The sequence below is a fragment of the Budorcas taxicolor genome, chromosome 5, assembly GCF_023091745.1.
Source record: "Budorcas taxicolor isolate Tak-1 chromosome 5, Takin1.1, whole genome shotgun sequence".
Lineage (NCBI taxonomy): Eukaryota > Metazoa > Chordata > Mammalia > Artiodactyla > Bovidae > Budorcas > Budorcas taxicolor.
Genome location: NC_068914.1, coordinates 29,279,188 through 29,287,709, shown reverse-complemented (window position 1 = coordinate 29,287,709; position 8,522 = coordinate 29,279,188). Strand labels below are relative to the sequence as shown.

General features: G+C 38.8%; 1 non-coding gene across 1 annotated transcript; it reads left to right on the top strand.

The window, feature by feature from the left end:
* The first annotated feature begins 8,174 nt into the window (after positions 1-8,174).
* On the top strand, positions 8,175-8,279 carry LOC128049123 (U6 spliceosomal RNA). The gene has a single exon (XR_008199490.1). It is a non-coding gene; the product is annotated as a U6 spliceosomal RNA (small nuclear RNA).
* The last annotated feature ends 243 nt before the right edge of the window (positions 8,280-8,522 follow it).

The window sequence follows — 8,522 nt, the reverse complement described above, 5'->3', positions numbered from 1 at the left end:
TAGTAAAGTCCTAACCAGAACACTTTCTGTGGCATGACTGGCTGTCTCACTCAGCTTGTTCACATTCCCAGGCTTCTGCCATAACTCCAAACCTTGCTGCCTACTCTTTCTTTCAATTCTGCAAGCTGTCTGACATCTTTCAGTAGATTATTTTTCTGCTTAAGTTCACCAGAATCAGTTTGCTGTTTGCAACCAAGAACAAGGTACTAAATGCTTTTGGATTATAGAATTGATAGGGCTATGAACTAGAGAGTTAAGCACAAAGATGAGTGTGCATAATGGTGTTTGAGTGCACATGGCATTCAGTCAACATGCACAGAGGGACTGCAGGGAAGTCCAGTGAATACTTGAGTAGCCGAGCTACTCAAAGTCTGGACGGAACTACTTCAAGACAGACAAGAGTTTGAGAGTGTTCCCCTGACACATTCCTTCCAACAGCTCTGATAGGCTCTCTGGCTGATTGGCTAAATGACCTAAGAAGCTCTGGCTGAAGATAGCATTTTACAAGCAGCGCAGGGAAAATGCCCTCTGACCTTTCTAAAGGCTTGGTGGAGGGAAAAGAAATGGGATCTTTTCCCTTTGTTTCTCTCTCTTTGGAAACCACTGTACTTAGCATTTCTGTTCATCAACCTGTATGCATGACCCCTTGGTCCTTGCTGAGATCAATAGCACAGAGAAATCTTTAGAGTTGCCAATGGCTACAGCAGTGCCTAGAAAGATAACTTAAGTAAACTCAACAATTAATCTTGAGGGGTTTTATGTACCTGTCAAGTAACTCTCACCATTACAGGTACCCCCAAATCTAAGGAATTGATGAAAATTTTTTCCTACCCTTTTAAAACATTTTGTGCCTATCTTACAGCCAAGAAGTGAAAAAAGAAACATGTTTAATCAAAACATATGAACTATTGCCTTATGCAAAATATTATTACCAGATTTTTTTCAGAGGATGTCTTGTCTTAATCTTTAAGAACTCACTGTAAAGAGAATCAAGTACTAGAGGGTGCAATAGAAGTATAAGATGCAGATAAAGGGCAAACAACAGCTCCAAATCTTTTTCATGTCATGAAGAAAATTCTTTAGCCAATAATCAGGAGAAAGGAAAATGATATAAGAAAGAAAGGGAAGTCGCTCAGTCGTGTCCGACTCTTTGCGACCCCATGGACTGTAGCCCACCAGGCTCCTTCATCCATGGGATTTTCCAGGCAAGAGTAATAGAATAGGTTGCCATTTCCTTCTCCAGGGGATCTTCCCCATCCAGGAATCGAACCCAGGTCACCTGCATCGTAGGCAGACGCTTTACCATTTTTCTTCAGGCTGCTTTTGAATTCTGGCCATTCTCCATATTTCCACAAACATGAATAATGTTTATTAATTCCCTTTATGACCTTTAAAGCTGGCTGGTCAAAAGTGGGTTTACTACAAGAAAATTAAATAGGTACTAGAAGTAACTTTGATGAAAGCAAAGAAAAATACTCTTGCTCAAGGAAAGTATCATGAACTATAGACTTTCTTCACTTAAGTTTTAACCCTTTTATTTTTCTGATGGCATAAAATCTAGATACTGAAAAAAATACAAGTGTTTTCATGGGTTTCTGTAAGTGAAACGTCTGTAACCTTTGACTCAAAGGCTATTACAGTGAAAGCATTTACTTAGTGCTTTACATTATACATTAAAGATAAATGACCTGGAACCAATATCTACTTCCCTCATACTCTAAAGTACAGATTTGGATAAATCACATGTTGCTATAGTCCCTTTGAGGCTTTCTTCCCTACATCCTGGCATTGGGTAAGTGACCAAAAGCCACAGAGGAGATTTATATAACTCAAGTTTGTCAAGGAATTATCTATTTTCATTTTTATATGAAACATGTGAATAATTAAAATAACCTGCTTATCTTCTCTCTCCCTCTCTCTCTTCCTGTCAATCTATCTGCGTAATACCTTCTACCTACCTTTCTGTTTCTTTCCCTAAAATCCTCTCAATCTTTCCATCTGAAGACAGTTAAAGCAGGGGCAAGAACCACAGAAAGACTCGTACAATCTAAGGCCAATTCCTGGATGCCTGCTTTCACTTCTACCAGACTCAGCAGCATTTAGGAATCCAATGTATGTTGCGTGGTCCTTCTAGTGCTGTCTTTAAAAATAAACCCATTTTTCAGTTAAAGACTTTACTGACTTCTTCCAAAATATAGATCAAAATGGGTCCATCATGGTTTTAATCTCATTCTTTCAAAATTATGTTATAAAGTCATTCGTTATCCCACATTTTGTAAAACAATGTTACTAACTTATTCTCTCTCATGCCTTTTGCATTTTACCTATTAGGATAAGGATATATGCCTCTTGTGATAAAGACACATCTATAAAAGTAAAGGCAAATAGAGAAAACTTTTAACAAATCTTTGCCATTTTGTGGTCTGTATTTTATCTGCAGAAAGCAAGCCTATTTTTACTCCAGGCATACTTCTGTTTGGACTACAATGACACAGCAATAGCCTCGCGGTGATGACATCTTTGAAGCTTACAGGGTTAGTCCTTGATTTTGCCTGAATTTTTTTTTTTCATATGCTCTCTGGTTTCTTTGCAATCACCTTACAGGGAGCGGTAATCACTCCTTTTAGGTAATCATTAGCAGTTACAGGCTGATGCTGGCTAAATGGCATTCCTTAGATTGTGACTACTTCCATCAAGGTAAGGACCCACTGAAAGCTCTGATATACGAGAGAATGGAACATTCTAGAGAAAGAAATTAAATGCTCAGACCTTGATATTAAGCATAGGGCCTCTCAAACAAACCCTTGGAAGATCAAGCTTTTTAAAATGGCAGGTGAAAGAGCTCCACATTTTGCCAACAAGAAAGTCAAAGAGCCTTAAAGGCCAGAGAAGGCAGATTGACAGTTCATGCTGAATTTTTTCATTCCACATAATTCTTCAGCATGACGTTCTTAGCCTTTTTAATATTCCTGACAGCATGCCTGCAATATCATGTACTGCATCCCTGCTAACAGGCTCTGTGAGGAAAGGAAGAGAAACTTGGAGAAATGCATGGATTGTACCCAACATGAATAAGACCGTAATGCAAATGAGAATATAACACTTGTGGGATTGTCAGCTTTGCACACGTGAATTTGTTCTATATACTGCGTGTCCTCTTAGTAAATAGATGCTGGGAAACTGTTCAGGAGGAAGAATAAATGCTTGGAATAGATCTCTAACAAGCTGTGAGATGGCTGAACACACAACGTAATGAAACACCAATGATGAAATTGAAATCTGCCCCCCAAAATCCATTGTCATGATCATTAACAAGAGCCACATTTTCTGTCAAAAACGCTTGTTCTCATCAAATGTGGAAACAGACCTAAACTCATTCACAGTCCTTAGCTTACCATGGACTCCACTTGAACAAACTCCTGTTTTTATATTATGTCAAAACTAATTTTCCAGACTATCTATTCTCTAAGCCTGCTTGTTTAACTTATACATCATGCAAAATGCCAGGCTGGATGAGGCACAAGCTGGAATCAAGATTGCTGGGAGAAATATCAGTAACCGCAGATATGGAGATAACACCACCCTTACGGTAGAAAGCAAAGAGGAACTGAAGAGCCTCTTGATGAAAGTGAAAGAGGAGAGTGAAAAGCTGGCTTAAAACTCAACATTCAAAACACTAAGATCATGGCATCTGGTCTCATCACTTCATGGTAAATAGATGGGGAAACAATGGAAACAGTGACAGACTTTATTTTCTTGGGCCCCAAAATCACTGCAGGTGGTGACTGCAGCCATGAAATTAAAAGACACTTGCTCCTTGAAAGAAAAGCTATGACCAATCTAGACAGCATATTCAAAAGCAGAGATATTACTTTGCCAACAAAGGTCCGTCTAGTCAAAGCTATGGTTTTTCTAGTACTCATGTATGGATGTGACAGTTGGACCGTAAAGAAAGCTGAGCACCGAAGAACTGATGCTTTGAACTTTGGTGCTGGAGAAGACTCTTGAGAGTCCCTTGGACTGCAAGAAGATCAAACCAGTCAATCATAAAGGAAATCAATCCTGAATATTCATTGGAAGGACTGATGCTAAAGCTGAAGCTCTAATACTTTGGCCACCTGATGCTAAGAGCTAACTCATTGGAAAAGACTCCAATTCTGGGAAAGACAGAAGGCAAGAGCAAGGGAAAAAGAGAGGATGAGATGGTTGGATGGCATCACCAACTCAATGGACATGAGTCTGAGCAAGCTCTAGGAGATGGTGAAGGACAGGGAAGCCTGGGCATGTTGTAGTCCATGGGGTCACAAAGAGTCAGACACAACAGAGAGACTGAACAACACCATGGGGTTAATGGATACAAACTAACTATACATAAAATAGAGAAGCAACAAGGATTTACTGTATACCATAGTTAACTATATTCATATCTTGTGATAATATATAATGAAAAATAGTCTGAAAATATATTATATATATATATATATGAATCACTTTTCTGTGTACCTGAAACTATTGTCAATGAACTATATTTCAATTTTTAAAAGTTTATTAAAAAGGTATATATTTTCCTTCTCTTTACCTCATCAGTTTCTTAGCAAACCCTTACTTGTAGAATATAAAAATAAATCATCCCTATCTTGCCTACTTTACCCCCAAACACTAAATTGAGCCAACTAGTGAGGTTTTTATTACATGATTTTTATTAAACATTATGAAGCAATGTTTTCTTCATATAAAAAATAAAAATAAGATAAAAATATGTTGAAAATTTAGAACAAACCAAATCTTATAATATTAAATTCCAAGCCCTCATAAAATGAATTGCTGCATTTGATATAAAAGTCAAAATATCAAAACTATGACTACATTTAGTTATTTATTCCAAAGAAAGCTCTGTAAAACCCTTTATTAAAAGGCATTTTACATGTAAGTAATAGCTACAAAAATGAAATATTTTCTCCATAATTCCAAAGCTAAAATCAATATATGATTTTATTGAAATGTGTTCTGCTTTGCCAAACATTATAATCATTATGACATAAAAGTGATTCACAGTAACCATTACATCAAAAATATTATTCCTAAGATTACAACTTCCTGAGGAGTAACGATCAAGTAAATGGGATGATTAAGTCCGCCTGAAGTTTCTTATTAACCCCTAAAGACAATCTCTTTACTGTTCTGTGCTTGGTAGTTATGACAGACTTATTAGATAAAGTATTAAGAGCTCATTAACTTGGTAAGCAAGTTTCCTCTTTTGTTCCTGATGTGTGAATTAGGTTGTAATGGACTTGGCTCCCTAACTTATGCCTAATTCACTAATGTGCATATTTGATACCACTCTTCTTTCAAAGACTTGCATGAAAATATGATCTGTATTTGAGATAGTTTATATCACATCATCATCTTATCTTTCCTGTTGATTCACATCTGCTGTTAAAACTTTATTTCAATTTAGCTACAAGTTCTGGCAGTTCTATGCCCCCCACATTATCCCAATCTATCTACTTTTGTACATCTTATTGCTAGTCCAAGCCACAATCCATCTCTCACTTGAACTCTTACAGTGGTCTCCTAACTCATACTATATTCTTGCTTCCCCTTCTCTCCCCTATAAGCCACTTCCCACAAAGCAACTAGAAGGCTTTTCTAAACCACAGATATCAGACCATGTCACCTTTCTGCTTAAAGCCACCCAGAGACCTCCTTGAAAACGGAACTCGGCCTATGAAGCCCTGTCTACTTCTACACCTCCTTCTCTTCTACTCTGTCCTCATTTAAACTAATTTTGGCCTTCTTTTCATTTCTAGACCTCATCAAGCCCTTCCCAACTCCAGGTTTTCAAACGTCTGGTCCTCTTGCATTCTCTGTCTTCAGTTCAACCGCCTTCTCCTGAGGACTTACTTCACTGGCCACAAAATGAAAGTGGCCCTTATGGAACCACCATGACCAAGTAACGTGCTAGCACTTCACCCTGGTTATTTTCTTTAAAGCACTTATCACGCTCTAAAATGACCTTTTCCATTAATTTTTAATGTGTTTATTGTCTATATCACCTACTTGAAACAGCATCTGCCTTACATCAGACACCTGATTTGTGTAAAGTGAAAGTTGAAAGTGTTAGCTGCTCAGTCATGTCCGACTGTTTGCATTCCGTGGCCTGTAGCCCACCAGGCTCCTCTGTCCATGGACTTCTCCAGGAAAGAACACTGGAGTGGGTAGCCACTCCCTTTTCCAGGGGTTCTTCCTGACCCAGGGATAGAACCTGAGTCTCCTGCATTGCAGCAGGATTATTTACCATCTGAGCCATCAGGGGAGCCCCTGATTTGTGTAACTCACCACCAAACCATGGCTAAAACATAGCAGAAGCTCAATAAATGCCTGCTAACTGAATAAGAACCTTAAAACACGTGACTCTTCATTGAAGTTTTAAATTACACACAACCTGTGATAGGGCTTCCCAGGTGGCTCAGTGGTAAAGAATCCACCTAACAATGCAGGTGACATGGGAGATGCAGGTTCGGTCCCTGGGTTGGGAAGCCCCATGAAAGAGGAAATGGCAACCACTCCAGCATTCTTGCCTGAAAAATCCCATGGACAGAGGAGCCTGGTGGCTGCAGTCCATGAAGTCACAAAGAGTTGGATATGACTGAGTGTGCATGCACACAGCCTGTGATTAAGACAGCAGCATCTCTAGATATTAATAATTTCAAAAATATGGCTCTGTGGAGAACTGCTTATTTGGTCACCTGGAGCAAATAATTTGTTGTCAGGTAAGTAGCTTAGCAATTATCGTCTATGAATAACAACAAAATCAATTATGTAGCACATTGTTTATTTTGAATTAAGCTCTCTGTACAAGCATGACAGAAAAATAATCAGACAAAAAGCAGTCTCTTGGCAACTAAAGAGAGGTATCCCTAAGTAAGAAATATGTAAGGAGAGGATAGATTTGGTCAGGTAGCTTTTAGAACTCGAGTTCTGATTTTTATTTTGGAGAGAATGAAGAAAAAGGCAAAAATGGACTTTCACATGCCAAGTAAAGTCCCAGGGACTATTACAGAGTCATTAAACACACATACACGCCATCCTGCTCCCAAGAAAGTGGGCTTTAGGCTGACTCAAGTGTGGGTTGCACTTAGTAACTTGTTTCCAAAAAGTGAAATATGAAAAGAGAGGAAAAAGTAACTTTACAGTGCATAACCCGGCAGACACTACCTTGTTCAGGTGACTGAAGTAGGTATCATCACTGATAAGCCATGTCTATAGCATATACTATGGATATTGGTGGTAAGAAGGGCACTTCCCCTCTGTGGTAATGCTCCCCTCAAGCCCGTAACTCCAATCTAACCATGAGAAAAATGCAAGACAAATTCAATAACAGAGGGGCATTCCAAAAACTACCAAACCAGCATTCCTCAAAACTAAGTTGTTAAAAACAAGGAAAATCTGAGAAGCTACTGCAGGCTAGGTGAGGCTGTAAAAGACATGATGACTAAATATAACATGGATTCAGAAACAGAAAAATGGACACTAGGGCAAAATGAGTGAAATCTGAACCGAGTGCAGAATTTAGTTAATAATAAAGTAACAGTGCCAGTTCCTTTCCATAAAGAAAGCTGAGTGCTAAAGAATTGATGCTTTTGAACTGTGGTGTTGGAGAAGACTCTTGAGAGTCCCTTGGACTGCAAGGAGATCCAATCAGTCAATCCTAAAGGAAATCAGTCCTGAATATTCATTGGAAGGACGGCTGCTGAAGCTGAAGCTCCAATACTTTGGCCACCTGATGCGAAGAAGTGACTCACTGGAAAAGGCCCTGTTGCTGGGAAAGATTGAAGGCAGATGGAGAAGGGGACGACAGAGGATGAGATGGTTGGATGGCATCACTGACTCAATGGACATGAGTTTAACAGGCTCCAGGAGTTAGTGACGGACAGGGAAGCCTGGCGTGCTGCAGTCCATGGGATCGCAAAGAGTTGGACATGACTAAGCAACTGAACTGAACAATGCCAGTTTCTTAGTATTGACATATGTACCCCCCAGCTCCATAAGATGCTAGAGTAGAGGAACTCTACTGTGGCGTATATAGGAACTTTGTACTATCTTTGCAACTTCTCAGTTAGTGTAACATTCTTCTAAAATTAAAAGTTATTTACAAAGACAAGGCAGCTCAAATGCTCAGCTTCTGTAGCATCTATACTAAAATGGCAACAGTACAGAAATCAGCATGGCTCCTGCACAAAGATGGCCCACAAATACAGGGAGCATTCCATATTTCTGATTCACTTTGCTGTATAACAGAAACTAACACAACACTGTAAAGCAACTATATTCCAATAAAAGTTTATTTTTAAAAAAGTGAAGGTGACTTTATATGGAACAATCTCAAAGATACGGTATTTATTGATATGCTCAGGGTGAAGTACAGGTGTATTGCATGCAACCATTTCTGTATTGAAAAGACTGTGAGCACGAACCTGTATATACATAAAATCTCCTTTCAAAGATGAACCAATACTTTA